The following is a 16,522-nucleotide window of genomic DNA, read 5'->3' as shown; positions in this document are numbered from 1 at the left end:
ACAGCAATTAATTCCATGTCCAAGGCAGCTGATTCTGTGCCCAGCTCCCAGGGATGTGCCAGTGGCACAAACAGGAATGAAGTTCAGAGATCTGCCCTACATAGCTCATCAACAGAACATTGTCAGCCTGGGAGGAAAATCCAGAGGGAATTCTAGGGTATGTTCCTCTGCTTTGGTTCAACATGTGCAATTAAAACTTGCCCTGCAATATCTCTAGATTTGCTGAAGTTACAGACAATATCAGAATTCTGAGGGTCAAATTTGGTGTTCCAAGGTAAGTGTGCACTGTGCTGGATCCTTCCTCCCACAGCACTGCAGGGATAAATCTAGAACTTTCTGCTTTCCACTCATCTCTTGTTTTTCACCTCAAGAAAGGCTCAAGCACAGCAATTGTTCATCTCAAAGTTCTCACAGACTGGTGCCTTTCTTTCCATTGCATTTAACACTAAAAGCCTTGAATGTCTCAATACCCTACCAAATGTTCAGAACCAAGAACTCTTTGCCCCAAATATTTGTCTTTTTCTCACTCAGGTGTTCTTTATCAGTGCCAAATGAAGTCTTATAAATTAGGAAAATGCTGCTCATTTAGCCCAGGAGAGTTTCTCAGGCTCCTGTCCTTCCCTTGGAAGCTATTTCTTTCAAAAAAGCATCTTAGGCACAAAGAAACACATCAGCTATTCCACATCTCCTAAGAAATTCCTGTACACCATCCACTGCCTTCCAGCCATCTCAACAAGCTTTTTTATTTGATTTTTCAGAGAGATGGGATGTGAACTGATCAGTCTTAGGCTGGAGGTAAAGGCAGCAAAGACCTAATCTATATTTAACCTCCTGAAAACTGCACAGACACTTCCCTGTGCTGATGGCAACGAGCCCCTTGTGTGTCTCATGAGAGGAGTTGAGGAAGAAAAACCTGACACAGAAATGAAGAAATGCTCTCCTGTGACAGAGCTCATCCCTGAACCTAAAGCCTGACCCCAGCTGAAGCAGAGGTTTGTACCTCCAGGGTTACAGAGGGTGCTACAGGTTGTCCTGCAGCTGAAAAATTTTCCAGAAATGTTCAAGCATCCTTGAAGTAGAAAACAACTTCTCCACACATTTCCTGCATTAGTCTTAAGCCAAGAACAGCTAGAAATCCTAGGATGGGCTCTGATGGCATAAGGCTGACAACCTCCTGTAACCCCAGCCTTACCCTCAAAGAACTGCTCACCATTCCCAAAATAGAGCATGTGAGCAGATGTTTGGGAGGAAAGAAAGCAAACATCTGTCCTGTTAGAGATGTAAATCCTCCTTTCCCACCCCCTGCCAGCCTGCAGCTTGGCACCAACCCACCCCCAGCTCCTGCAGCACACAGAGCAGCCCCAGCCCCGGCCACAGCCACCACTCCTCTCTGGATTTTGGGCCATGCAGAGCAGGAGGCACAGCCCAAGGGGGCTAATGCTGCCTCCTAAACTATGGACCCCAAGCAAACAGCCTGGCTGGGGGTCCCAGCTGTGCTCTGCCAAAAGGGCATTTGCCAGGGAAAGGGGGAGAACAGCTGGATCGTGCCATGCCACATGTGCACATGTACTGTGTGTGATGGGATTTGCTCAGCTGTTTGTGCCATGCAATAAAACTGAACAAGTGCAAGAAGGCTTGGGAGTGCCAGGAGGAAAATCCTGGCTGTTCCTTTAATTGAAAGTGTGTTGTTTGCTGTGTTCTCTGCTGGCAGCACGAGCATTTTAAATAAAACACAACCAGTAATTTAATTAGCAAGCAAGTCTTTGAAAAGTTCTTTTTGCACAGCTCTTACTAATTTACACCAGACAAGATTAACCCTCCTTTCCCTACACACATCCACATGCTGGAAGTGATGGGGGCATGATCCACATTCAATATTTCTCTGAAATGCCACATTGGGACACATCCCAAGCTCTGTCCCACCACCTGGCTGCCTCAAAAAGTTGCAGAAAAAATGTGATCCAGCCAAAGATTCACTCTTGTGCTCCCAAGATTCAGTTTGAATCCTCTCCCAGTCAGTGCTCTTCTTTCAGCAATGTATATATTATTCATTCCATAGATCATGGTGCTGATCAAGTGACTGTAGAGCACAGACAAAGCTGCAGCTGTTCAGCAGAAATTACAGAAAAGAGTCTGTGGTGTCCACAGGACAAATTCACACACACACTGACACAAAGAACATGCAGCCCTGGATAAGCCACCACAGGAAAGGACAGGGCTCCTGTGGCTAATGGAAACATTCCTGTGAGGTTTAGCCCCAGCTCTGGGGGTTGGTTTGCTCTGCCACAGTGGTTTAAATCAGATCCTGAATCTTGGTTTCAGTCACTCCCTCCTCCCACACGTGGGGAAGTGTGTGCATGTCTGTGTGCTTTAATATCTATTGAATCTGTTCATACAAGACAGACATACATAGTGTTTGCATGCATATTAAAGTTATTTTTCACAGGAAAAAAAATAATCACGAGGAATCAAAGTAAAAAAAAAAAATAATAAACCCATTCATGTTCAAAGTCCAGTTAAAGCAGTCTAGAGCAGCCAGTTTATATTTCTTCAAAGTGGCACCAACTTCTGAGACAGTGGCCACAGTGGCCAGAAATTTCTTTGGTATTTACAGTCTGGCTAACTTTCGACTTTTATTTTCTATTTTTCCAATATTATTATCTAAATACATGCAGCCTTTCCTCTGCTGAGGAGAAACCTTCCTATTTTGAAAATTTTATGATAATTTTATGCAACAACAGTCATTACAATTAAGTCATTACAATTTAACCTTACTGAATCTAAGGAAATGCACACTTTATTGTGTAGCCTTGAGCTGTGGTATAACAGCAACAGTTTTTCATTTTAATCACAGCAGTTTTTTAACTATTTAGTAAACCTTCAGAAACTTCTTGCTAAATTTGACCAAAGCCTCCACCTTGGTGTCAAAAGGATGATAAAAGTGCATGTGTCTGTAATATGTACCTGCACACATGGACAATATATATATATTTTTATATACTATGTTTATATAGTTATCATAGTTTATAGTTATACAGCTATATTGTTATTCAGCATTAATAGTTGTAAACTGTGTCTCACTTTTTTGCAGCATTTCTTTTCAGATCACATTCTGGGAATGTGGAAGAGCTGGCTATTTGGATTTGTGTTTGTCCTAGCATGCTTCACATGAACCTTAGGAGCAGGTGGTAAATAAACTGAAAATAGAAATTCATAAAACTATAAGCAATAGTGTGGTTGGAAGTCAGAAGTGTCACCACAAAGAGCTCTTCAGTATTTGGACTCATCTCCCACTCCTCACAGTGGTGCAGGTCATAGCACTGGTATCAAGCAAAAAATCCTCCTAGATACTTAAAGTTTAGTTTAGGGTTCAAACTGGGCAGACAACAGTAAAGACTTGAACAAAAACAAACCCATTGAGCCCTAAGTCTTCTTGCAAGGAGACCATCTCTCAAAGACAGATTATTTTTCTGGGAATTGTCAATATTTTAAAGTCAATTTCAAAGAAGTGTGTATCTCACTGAAACTCCTTTTATCTTATAACCACTCCAAACTCTCCAAGCTTCATGCTATGACCACTGCATTTATTTTAACCATGCTCTTTCTGAAACTTCCCTACATGAACAGGGCCAGTGTGTGCCCAGAACAGCACAGCTGATTGCTGCTGCATTTCACTGTAAGGTACTTCCACCTGCAGCAAAATCAGGTCTGGGATGTTCAAGCAAACCATAAAACTCAGAAACTCCAGCTGGCAAGGACAGCATGTGAATGCCTTAATAATAATTTAAACTCTGGTAACGTTCAAGAGGAAATTAGTTGTATTAAATAAACCCAAATAATTTGACAGCCCAAGATAGTATCAGCTTTCAGAGCCATGCTAATGAAGAGCTCAGACAAAACCAAGAGGAAATTTTAGGACCAAAACCCAGCAAAAGGATGCTGGGTTCTCACTGGGGGATGTGTGAGTTTCCCAAATGGGGGAATGGGTGGTGTTGGAGTCAGTGAGTCAAGTCTCTGAATTCTTCAGAGAGAGATCAGAGTGCAGGGGTTGAATTAAAGCCTGTGGATGCATTGAAGTATATTAAGCACTCACACATAAGGTAGAGGTGTAAGTTTAAGCTTTAGGATAAGTAAGTCAGTAGTTTTAGTATGACCTCAGTGCTTTTAGTAAGTGAAAGGTTCAAATGCCAAAGCTGCAGTGCAAGTTCTAGTAAAAGTTCAAAAACATGCTGATGTTTTCAGTGGAGGCTCCAGGACCAAGGTTGTAGATGGTGCTTAGAATAATAGAGCTCTAGTAAGAATATTGCTTACATTTTTCAGATAGAACAAGGCAGGTTGTGTGCATAGTCTATACATAACCTAACATGTTAAGAAATTAGAATTCTAATAGGTTAAGGAGTAGTGCTCCAAGTTTGTGTCTTAGCTTGTTGGAAAAATCCTATATAAGAGTTTGTACTGGGGAGAGTTGGTGCTTTTGCCATTGCCTTTTGCCTTTTCTTCCTGCTTTTGAGACTGATGTGCTTTGCAATAAATAACCTTTTTAGCAACTATTAGCTGCTTTGTTCATTTAAGATAACCCAACAATTGGTGCCCAGAGCACTGGGGGTGTAACTCACAGCTGGGAATGCAGGCACAGCCCAGGGAGCTGCTCAGGAGCTCCAGCTGCTGAACCACAGCAGCTCCAGGGGAATTCAGCTCTTGGCAAGCTCTGCCCATCCCCTCCTGGTGCACAAAAACTCTGTCCCTCTGCAGCACCCACCTGTGCAGCCCCCCCAGGTCCCCCAGTCTGAGTCTGTGCTGCAGCCACAGCATTTCCAAACAGGACAGGCCACCCTGAGCCACAGGGAAATAAATTTTCAGCCAGCTGCACTTGAGTATTAGGGTGCCAATGTGAAACATGATTTCTCCTAAGAAGTCTTTATTAGCAAACACAAGCATACTAAATATTCAAGGCCCAGCTCCATGACCTACTGCTTCATGTACAGGGCAAGGAGAAAGCAGCACACTAATCTGTTAATGTACAGCTGGGCTCAGTTTAAAGGATCACTGAGAAAACACCAAACTCAGCAGTGCTGGGCACTGCTTATTCCACAGCACAGCAGGGGCCATATTTAACTATAATGAAACAACAAGGAGGCCCATCTTTTCTGTGACTCCACTTTTATTGTCTTCAGTAGTTACTTGCAGGAAAATGGTTGTGGAGAGGAGGGTTCAGCTCCACTCAAAAGGAGTTGTGCAAAGTCTGGCTTAGGAGAGACTAAATCTCATTGTACAGACCAGCCAGGTGCATCTCCAAGTCCTTATAGCTGTGTAGCATAAAACTAGAAGAGATCAGCAGAAAGGACCACATTTAGAAATTTAAATGGAAAGAGGAGGTAGAAAAACGTCATCTCTCTCTTCTGGAGAATGTTTGTAAAATCAGGTGGGTTTTACACTCTAAAACAAGCAGCTACCAACTCAAAATGTTAAATTTAAAATGCAGTGTTATTTTAGACACGTCTTGTTTGCAAAATTGGTGGGGATGGACTAAGAAGGGAGAAATTCCTGGATCTTTGCCTCCCCCAGATATTTCCCAGACATTTGGGTGCCCAAAATACACACTGCTTTCTGTTACTTGATTCCATGGCAGCAACAGCTCTTTCCCACAGCTACTGTGTTCACAGGCAGCAAAATCCTTTGGTTCCCTGCAGGCATCCAGCCCCCAGTGCTGATACCCAAGAAATAAACCTACTTATTGTGCCCTTATTGATTTTGCAGAGCTAGAACATCTTTGGGAAACAGAGTCTACAACTCGAATAAAAATGATCTGATTAACTCTGCAATTGTACTTATTGCTATTAGACTCCCCTTTTTTCTTCCTAATGGGATTATTGATTTAGAGTTTAGAGCAACTTAAAAGTAACAACAAGACATGCTGTGCACAGAGACAAAGCAAAGAAAGAAATGCTCACTTTTAACAAGGAGGACAAAGTAATACTTCTCTGAGCATATCAATGGAGATAGAACAGCTTCAAAATAAGTGATTTGTTAGGTGTTTTCTTTCAAAACTTAGAAGTGCATGTATTCAATGGTGTTCCAAGGGTCAGGTTATTCATGATTCCTTAATTTTTATCCTTAAAATAATTGCACACAATAGCACATTAACAGAATTGTCTTTGGAGTGAGGGACAATAACCAGGCACTGCATATTGTATAGCAGAAAAACATAAGTTTTCCTCAGTGGAGATATTCTGCAGAATTGCTACTCTGTGTAGAAATTGTATGGCTTTGCAGAGCAAAAATTCAGACTGGTTCTTCCAGGAATAAAAAATCTTCTCTCCCTGAGAAGGGAGAGAACTGGTGCAGTTCATGGAGAATGAAAAAACCAAAAGCAAACAAGCAAATGAAAAATAAAATCACAAAACCTCCTGCCTCAATAACTATGCATTTACCATAACAAAATACCAATCTCCAGCCCAGTTCTACAGATCAGGACATGCTGAAGTGTTTCCCTGAGCTAGGATGGGGCCATTTACCAGAATTGCAGAGCAGCCCTTCTACTTCAGCTGCCATGAAAAAAGTTAACATGTACACCACGAATTTAGAAAATGGGTAGAAAAGTTCAGAGGCACATTACAGAGGAGTTCAGTGCTGAAAGCTGAGCTTGCTGCAGAAGTCTCAGCAGAATGTTAATGTCAAGAACTACCTATTTGTAGGGACAGTGTACACTGTATTGAACACTCTGAGATCCAACCCCTAAATAAAAGGGGAGTAAAAAAAAGGATAGTAAAAATGATCAGCTCTAGGGGAATTGCTGGGAGGAAAGACTACACACAAACTAGCTAAAGGCTACTGGGATTTCAATTTTAATATATTTATTGTATCATTTTGTAGTTTCAATTAAAAGTCCATATTAAAGGAATTAAGGGTGGGGTAAGTGACAGATCTTCAAAGAAGTAGATGTCTACAGGGAAGCATTAGCCAACACCTGGGTGTTCCACATGGATTCACACCAGGCCTGGCATCCTCAGCACTCTCAATACAGAAATAAATATATATTCTACTAGCAGAGAACTTACAGACTGTTCAAGGGACAACACAGCAGCAAATTAGGATGGAAAGAGGCCAATAGAGTGGCATGGATGGCTTAAAAGTTTGGGCTCTTTCCAACAAAGTAAGCTCCCATAGAGACAAGACACAAAGCTCCATGTCTAGGAACAAGAAGATTTCAGCATGAGAAACTGCATCCTAGAAAGCAGAGTGAATAAAGGATTTGGACAACAAAAAGAACCAGCAATTTGTCAGGCATTCCCAGTGGCAAAGCTGTCTAATATCATCCCTGAATATATGAATCCAAGAACAATGCCTGGGAGTGCAGGTGATATTTGACTTCACTATAGGGGACTGGCAATAACCAATTCCTGCTTCACACCCAATGCTGGGGAAAGACTCCTGACAGCAGAGAAAAAAAGGCACAGAAGTGTTCAGGGCAAGAAGCAGCCCAAGTGTCCCTAGTCCTTTATGCCACAGGCAGGAGAGGCCACAGCTGGCTGGCAAGGAAGGAAGGCATGACAAGGACCAGCAAGTGAAACCTGAAACCAGCCAAAAATCAAATCAGCACAAAAAGACCTCAGTGGTCTGAGGCCTGGGAGAGCTGACTGGGACACACTGCAATGGGAAATGTGGATTCAGCACCTGCTGACACCTTCAGACCGTTTTCTAGGGAATCCATTTTACAGAGCAGACTGCAGGCTCAGCAGAGAAATAACTGAGGCCTGTGAGGGTCTACAGAGCTTTTTACTTGGAAGGTGTTTCAATCCAAGAATTGCAATTTACTTTTTTTTTTGGTAACTGTTGTTATAAGGAAATAAAGAGTTCTCAAATTCCTGTCCCACAATTTTCAAGAATACAAAGTGTGCAATAAAGAATTTCAAACACTTTCCTCTGCCTAGAATGGTTCAAATCCAGTCCACCTAATGTTAGGTATCTTCTGTATCTCCAAAGTTAAGAAATGCCAATCCTGGGAGGAGAAAGCAGTTTCCAAATAACACCTCAAATCTTAAAGGCATCTTCTGCACATCTGTGTTTTCTACCCCTTAAGGAGAGTTTCTACAACTCCCCATTTCCATTTTAGGTCCCTTAAGCTGAACTGCTCTGTGCCAAACACCTGCAGGGGACTAGAAAAGTGCTTGGGCCAGGCTGGTGACCTCACTTAGATTTTTGTAGCTGTAACTTTCTTCTGAAGATTTTGTTTTCACTTAAGTCAAATATTTCCATTTCACTTTTAACACTTGTGTAAGGATGTCTTTTCCTCCACGGTGCACCCCTCTGCATTATTAATTTCAGCACATGGGTGTCTACTGTTAAAAATTCCATACTAAATATTATTGCCAAGTACTGATGAGCAGATGTTAAGCAGCATTTAAAGATTAGAGGACCAAGGTAGGTCAAGTTATTTTGGTTCTCTCTGGAATCTAGAAAGCTCTTTTAAGCTGATTTTATGACCAGCCTGCTTTCATTACTAGAAATTCACCATATCTAATGCCCTTGTTTCATGTAGCAGAGTGTGCTGAGTGACATATGAGTGTTTCTCTTTGTCCAGCTTAATCAACCAGCTGCAGTTGCATTCAATCACCTTTCCTGGTGAAGGAGCCTTCACTCACTACAGCTTCATCTAGAGAATAAATTGGTGCCCACAAGGAGAGCAGCTCTGCTGATGCTTGTGCTGCAGTGTTGATTCAGACCCACAGTAATACTCTGTTTGCATCACTGGCCCAGAACACACACAAACACTTTGTCTTAGTCCAAAAGTAACAGAAGATAATGCAAATTAATTCAGCTGAAAGGAGCAGTGCATGACCTGAATTCCAGGTTTTTGGTGGAGCATCTGATCAAAGGGAGTTAAGAGCTCCCTGTAGCTGCATGAGCCTGTTTGTCCTGTCAGGAGCCAGAGGGAAGGGGGGACACCCTCTGAAGGACACCTGGGCAAGGCACCCAGCAGGTGTAGAGAGGATGCCCAAAGCACATCCCCCTGTTTGGTAGTTAATTTATGTGACCTGCACCCAAAATCTCCATTTCAGGATGGATTGTACACCCAGGTCTCCTGTCCTGCTCAAGGACTTCCCTGACTCCTGCCTGCAGTGATTAAAGTCTGTCATGACACAAGCAGCTTGAATAGGGAGGGAAGAAAAGCTGTAACAGGTACTGGTGTCCTGATTTTCATACCAGGAGGAGGTATTGTGGTAACCAAGTCTTTCAGGGGACACAAAACCTTTGGACAGACAAATCCAAAGGAGCTGTTAGACTAAGATTTGGAAACTTCATCCACTTGTTCTCAGTAGCAGCTGAGAGTCACAATGAAGTTTCCTTTTTCTCAGCAACTGTGTGAGTTTAGAGGAACACAGACATCAAACCCAAATTGTATGCATTTAAGCATGACCTCTGCAACAATTATGGCAGCAAAATATAGGACAAATTGGAGCTTAATGGCTCTATTCAAGTACTTTTATCTCTTAAGGGACTGTTTCAGAAACACAGCTGAACTCAGAGACACAGGCTTTGATTTCCTTCCCCCACCCTCCCAGTTCAGAAAATAATTTAAATTCTGCAAGTGCTAAATTGACCTTGCATTCTCCTCTGCCTGCTTGCTAACTACTTTAACAAGTGGTGCTTCCAGCACATCCAGAACAGAAAGTGATGCAAATGTGAACTGATAGGATCAGAGAGCTTTACCCCACCATCAATTTCTATATAAATCCAGATGGAACATCAACAGGAATTCTGCAGACAGGAGATGACCCAAAGCCAAGACCAAAGCAGCACTAATAAATCTTGATGTTGTCATGTTGTTCTGTTACACTCCCATCCTTTTTGAGGTCTAAAATATTACATCAATTCCCATCTGGGGCAAGGCCCAGAGTGTAATTTCATTCTCTTCTGATGCTTCCAACTGACAAGGCTGTCAACAGGCAAGTCTTAGTCACTGAAACCAAGGTAGCTTCAGTGGGGCAGCAACATCCACAGCTTCAGATAAAAACTATACATGAGCAAATTCAATATCCCTCAGCATACTCTTAATTGAATCAACTAGCAGTTGTCACTTAAGAATTGATAATGCAACACAGGACAGTGAATTTTTCCAGGAAGCAAGCAAGGCACTTTAAAAATCTCCCATCAGTCTTGATTTTCTGCTCCAGATGGATTTACAAAGTCCTATTTGGAATTCACTCTTCTTGTTATACAATACCCATGTACACTGCTCTTAGAGGTATACTTTGATTAAACAAAGATTTATGGCTTTTGTTTTGAATTTGTATTTTTCAAAGCCAAAATGCATATTGAAAAGTTTCAATAAAGTCTGAAATGCTGCTCAGAGGACTCAAGTAACAGAGGGCTCATGTAACTGGATTTGTGCCATGCAGTGTTACAACAGCCCTGCTCTTCCAAGAGGATGCAGAGGTCAAAGGGATGCTGGGGAAGTGCCACAGCAATGTTTTAGGATCGTCCCTGCCAGCTCTTCAAGACACAGAATTTATAAACAATTGTCATCAACAGCCTTGCATCCCAGCAGAAAGGAGAGGGCAGTGCTATGGAACAGTTTCCTGGGAGCTCTTCCCACATTAACAAATCCTCCCTGGAAGGTGAAAACACCCTGGATGCAGCACATTGTTCATTGCACAGGCTGCAGTGAGCAGAGACACTAAATCCAAAGCCCTCTAAAGCCAGTGGATGGTTCCCAGAGCTGCAGTGGATTCCTGATCATCCCACCAAGTTCCCTGCCTTTCTGAACTGTACCATACATCCACTAAAAAGCAACTTTGAAGAATCATTTCTCAATAACACTGAAAAATAGAAATAGCTGGAGAGTCTTTATCAGTAAGATATCCCCAGAAGCACACAAGAACCAGCTGCAAGTCTGGCATGGGTTTCTACAGCAACACTCTTCCACCTTGGCATTTAATTCAGATTGCTCCAGAGCAGTCCTGTCTGCATCTGGAAAAGTAAATTATTGTCCTTCCATAACAAAAAGGCTTTTGATACACACACCCCTCAGAGGACAGGAGAATGGGAAAAAAAAAAAAAAAAAAAAAAAAAAGTGTTTTAAGACAGTTGGTGGAGTCCAGCCTCTCAAAATGCAAACCTGACTTTTTGCCAAAGGCCAGGTGGAAGATGGTTCTTTCCATATCTACAGCAATCACAAAAACCATCATTTCCAAAGTGCACTGCTGAATTCAGACACAGCTTTCCCCTTAACTCACACACTGCCATGGCCACAGCTTCCTTCCAGTTCTCCCCTCAGATGGTTTGTGCTGTTTCAACCCCCTCCCTGTCTTCCCTCAAGTGCAAGAATTCTGCTGCCATGAGCAGGGAAGAATACAGAGAACTGCTACTTCTCAGCTCAATGAACACCTTTGAAATTTGCACCCTTCAATGGGCAAACAAGTATGTGAATGACCAACCTCTGAATTCCAGCACTGAATGGAAATCCAGGACACAAGCCAAGAGATACTGGCAAGATTCTGCTGTTACCTATGACAGTGAAGGTAAATTATTTTTATTTTCAGTCTCCACCCTCAGCTGCCAGGAACTTGCTCCAAGGGCTGATGCAGGATGGGAGAGAATGAGGGAGACAATGCCTAGCACAACACATCCACCAAAGATGCTGCCCAATGCCAAGCAACACCCAGTTTCACACATAAACATTCAAGGAACATAGCAAAGCTAATATTTCAATTAAAGCAATAAATCCTCCACCCTCTGTTGTTTTCTGAAATGGCTTGGTATAAATTCTCATCTACAATTTTTTTTTTTTTTTTTTGCATTATCAGAAGAGAGACCTGCTCATTTGGCAGTAATATTTATTGTGCTCAGCAAATGCTAGCACATTTCCCCTTTTAACACATACAACCCATCTCTAAAAACTTGCCTTCTCACTGTGTCCTTAATAGTACTGAGTGAAAATACAAAAAAAGAAAAAAAAAAAAAAAAGGAAAAAATAAAAGAAAAAAGAAAAAGAGACATAACAGACTCCAGTGATTCAGAGTAACCTGCTCCAGCTTGTGTTTTTAAAAATAGCTTTAAAGTCACACCAGATTTTTTTGTTTCATTTTTACCAGCATGTTCAGACTTGTCTCAGTTTCCTGTTCTTCTTCCATTCAAGTCTATGGAAATTTTGCCTTCAGTGTAATTAGAAAAAGAAAATCGGGCACATTCAGTTCTGATAAAATAATCAGAAAGACATTAAAGGGCACAGCCCAGTGAGGGCACCACTGCACATCTCTGAACAGTCACCTTTGTTCAAACCCTCCCCATGGTGAAGCACAGAACAGATGTCACCGAATTTCTGGGACCCCAACACCACCTCGTGCCGAAGAACAGGCCTGGAGGAGTGAAGCCATGGCTACAGCTCCTCCTGTATCCCCATCCCTGAAAATCCAGTCAGTCCCCAGGGCAGCAGCTGGCCCGGAGCCCTGAGCCCCGCGGGCAGCCTGGGCTCCCCCGGCCTGTCCCAGCCCCTTGTCCCCTCCCAGGGCTGTTTGCAGCCGAGCCCTCGGGCTCTGCTCTGTCCTGCAGCCTTTGCTGCTCCCCGGGCTTTGAGCATCTCCTTCCAGCTGTGCACACAGAGCCCTGCCAGCCTCCAGGCAGCTCCCAGGACAAACAGGCTGGCTGCTGTTTTCAGCAGCAGCCACTGTCATTGCTTGGCCTCTCATCAGAAACATATTTTTCTTATGGTTTTTTTTTTCCAAATCTCAATTGTAGGGAAAGAAGAAAGACATTATCCCCCACGTAGTGTGCTCAAACTGATGTGCCAGGTCTTACACTGACAAGCAAGAGCTGCATTTTGTCCCAAATACTTTGTCTAAAGCTTCTCCAAGCTGACCTGTGCAGTCAGTGGTGCCTGAGTAACCATAGCAGCACATCTGAACAATGCCAAATTCTGAGCAGAGCCTGGAGCTGCTGATGGATGTGAGGAGGGAGCTGGATTTGCCCTTCCCCAAGACCAAGCAGAGAGTGAGGATGGGCAGGTGAGAGTGCTGGCACAGCCTCAGAATTAATATGGCAACACAAGTGCAAATGGGAGCCAAACCAGCTCTGGGAGCCTCCTGAATTGTCTGGATAGCTGTGGCCACCAGAGAGACCCCAGCAGCAATGCTGACCACTCCCCTGAAAAGCCTTGTAGGTGCCAGGCTTCCACTTGACCAGAGCCCCCAAGAGCCCAGAAGTCCAAAGGACATGACAGCTGTTGGCCAGTTACATGAAATTATCCCTGATGCAGAGAGGTATTTACCTACTGCAGTTATCCCTGGAGCTAGAAGCATCTGCAAGACCTTAGGAGCCTTGAAAAAGCTAATTAGTGCACTGCCATAAATAATTTGATCTCTTAGGAGGATATGTACTCTCTACACAGTAGGTAACAGCTTTCCTTAATGGAAAAAAAGGATGATTTGCCCATGTATATCTCTATTTTATTATAGGTGTTTATCAACTGTTTATAATTTACCATAAAGAAAGAGAAAAAAAAAAAAAAAAGAAAAAAAAGAAACGTAGCTCGTGCCTGTGAGCTACACCATCCCTGGAAAGCAAATCTAGGTCTATCCTGTTTTGTTACACACAAATATCTCCTGCAGGGAAATCTCACATAAATTAAAAGTCAGTGCAGATCCCTCCTCCCAGACCCTTTTTTCAGCTGCAGAGGTAGAATAAAGCTGCACAGGCCAATCTCTGCCAAGCTCTGCACCAGGGAGGAGGCAGCTGCCTGCTCTGTGCCCTCTAAAATGGGAGGAAAACCAGTTGCTGCCTGATACAGTTAAAAACAGCTATTCTGGAACCACACCAGGACAGCACATCAGGTTTCCCACTGCAAATCAACAGCCAACAGCAAGTAAAATAAAAAATGTAAAAAAAAGGAAAGTTGTAAATCCCCTGCTTAGCTAGTATTGTTACCCAGAAGTTTTAACATCCTGTTTTTAATAAATGAGGGTGCCCTTTAAAGAGGTTTCCTTTCACCTGGTGAGGTCACAGAGCAATCTCCAGTAGGGAAGATGAGCCTGGGTGATGAACTCTGTTACAATAACACAAGGATTTAAAGTTACTCATAAGCTGGTTTAAGTATTTTGAAAGACAAAATGTAAAAGAGCATCTAGTACCCCAAAACCCACTGAATCCTCCCAAGAAATAGCCATTTTTACTTTTCTCAGCACTTATTCTTAAAAAGCACTCCAGAACTGCTGCTGGGAACAGCTTGGTGTCATGAAAACCAGGGCAAGCCCCTTGCAGACTCCTTTTAGCACAGGGGGGAAGCACACCCAGTGCCACAGAGGCTCCAGCCAGCCCTGAGCAAGGTCAGCTCTGCCCCTGGGACTCAGGACAGGCTGATGGCAGCGAGGGAACAAGTGGGTACCACAAAGGCTCAGCATCCTTCCCGTGGCAGGAGCCCCTGGAGCAGCAGAGCCAGGAGCTGAGCTGCCTGGGCAGGGGAAACACCAAAGCATCCCTAATAAACTAAACTATTTCTCACTGGCACCAAGCCATCAGGGAGCTTCTGTATTTCAGGCTTTGCCAAAACATCAGCCCAGCCCTCCTGTGGAGAAAGAAACGGCCCCTTGAACTTCTTGTGCAAATTTATACTTTTCTAAGTGCAGCCTTTTAGAAACAGCTATAGCCAGGGGGGCAATTAATTCAATTCCTTCTAGAAGACTTTTAGCTCTGAAAAACTCATGTATTATTTAAGCATCACAGCTAACTATGAACATTATCAAGGTCCAACTTTCTCTTTGTGAAGGGGAAAAAAAAGATCCAGAGACCTTTTGGAGAAAGATCTCTGGAAAAATCCCACATCACCTGCAGCCCCCATCCTGATTCCCTGGCTACCAAGTGAGACCTTTAATTTCTGAAGGAGTTTGGCAGTGCCTGACTCTCCATCAGCAAGGCACTTGCTGTGTCTTGCCTCGTATTTCTAAGCAGCATCAAGGGATCATCATGTGTGGTAAATGCCTCAGCCAGACCAGTGTCTCTTTTTAAGGTTTCTGCATTTCTGCATTTCTAGAAGCATTCAGGATGATGCAATAAAAGAAGGCTGATCTTGCCTCCCAACCTGGATAACTAAAATCTGCTAGATGAAGAATCTTTACACAGAGTCAGGTGCCATTAACAAAGAAATAAATCTAACCTACAGTTTCAGCAGCATGGTTTTAGAGCAGCCATTACCCTGATTGAGAAAGTGCCAGCTTTAAATACCTAATACAATACAACAGCTTCACCACTGACCTGCTTTTCACCTTTGGGAAAGGCCTGAGGGAAATCAGGTTTTTTTTTTCAGCTTCTCCCTGGCAGTCCCATGTATTCACTCACTGGGGAAATGTGTGTAGAAATGGGGGTGGAGCTTTGCTGTCCACACTGCATTTCTGAGACCTAAACCAGCAGTTCAGTGAGAAGTGCAGCCCAGCCAAAAGCTGCCTGGATCCAGGAGTTATCTCCCATGCACAGAGGATGCCAGAGGCAGAGGTGATCTCCTCCCCTCACCTACAGACAGCAGGCATGCAGCTGGAGCCTTCAAGCACACTCAAAACACAAGAGACTACATTTGCTAGTGGCCAGGCATATAGGCAAACAACTTGTCTTTGAAGAAATGTAACTGGGTTTAAACACACCAAATGCTCAACTTGCTGTCAGCCAACAGCCAATGCACCAAGGGTGCACAGAGAGGATGGTGCAACAGAGACTGAAGAGCATTCCCAGCCAAGCAGCCACCTGCAGACCTGGCCACCTACACCTCCCAGGCTCTTGGCATCACTCATCTTGCTTTTAGCAGTCCCAGCTCTATCTGGTTTTAAACAAAAACACATTTTCTAGAAATCTGCACCACTGCATGTTCCAAGTGCTGTCACTCAGCTTCCCATAAGTTATTACTTCTGTGCATTCAGAGCAGTTTGGGAACTGGAGGTTGTGTTGTCAGTTCCACACTCCATAAACAATATAGATGCTGGAATGTGGTAATATTTACTCCTGTTTTGCCATCTGCTTATATATTCATATAAAACATGTGACTCCCAGGATGTGGAGCAGCAGAATAACAGCCATGGCTCTCCACTTCCAACATAAAGGTACAAAAATCAACACATCTTTTCTTCTTAATGAAAAGGTACTATTGCACAAACAAAAAAAGTATGTATGAATATATATGTACTAAAAAATAATTAAAGAACCTGTTTCCAAAGGAATATAAACCACTTACCTTTGGCTTTTACTAGAGTCCATGTCTAAAAATCCCCAACAAACCAAAACCTTCCTCCATCTGAACTATTTAATGAGTGAAAACCAAGTATAGTCCCACCATTAACACCTTCCCATGCAGGTGGGGCTTCTTACTCAGGTGCACGTGGCTAAAGGCTGAGTGTGTTTAAAGATCAACATGGCCAACAGATGTGTAAAGATCTCCCTCAAGCAAGCACTGAACTCAAACACTGAGCTGGGGTTTAGAGCAGCAGACCCCACCACCCACAGGGGCTCCAGGACATTCAGCAAAGTGTCCAAGACAATTTCA

Source organism: Oenanthe melanoleuca, chromosome 14 (assembly GCF_029582105.1).
Source record: "Oenanthe melanoleuca isolate GR-GAL-2019-014 chromosome 14, OMel1.0, whole genome shotgun sequence".
In the NCBI taxonomy this organism is placed as follows: Eukaryota; Metazoa; Chordata; class Aves; order Passeriformes; family Muscicapidae; genus Oenanthe; species Oenanthe melanoleuca.
Note: the sequence above shows the minus strand (reverse complement) of the source record.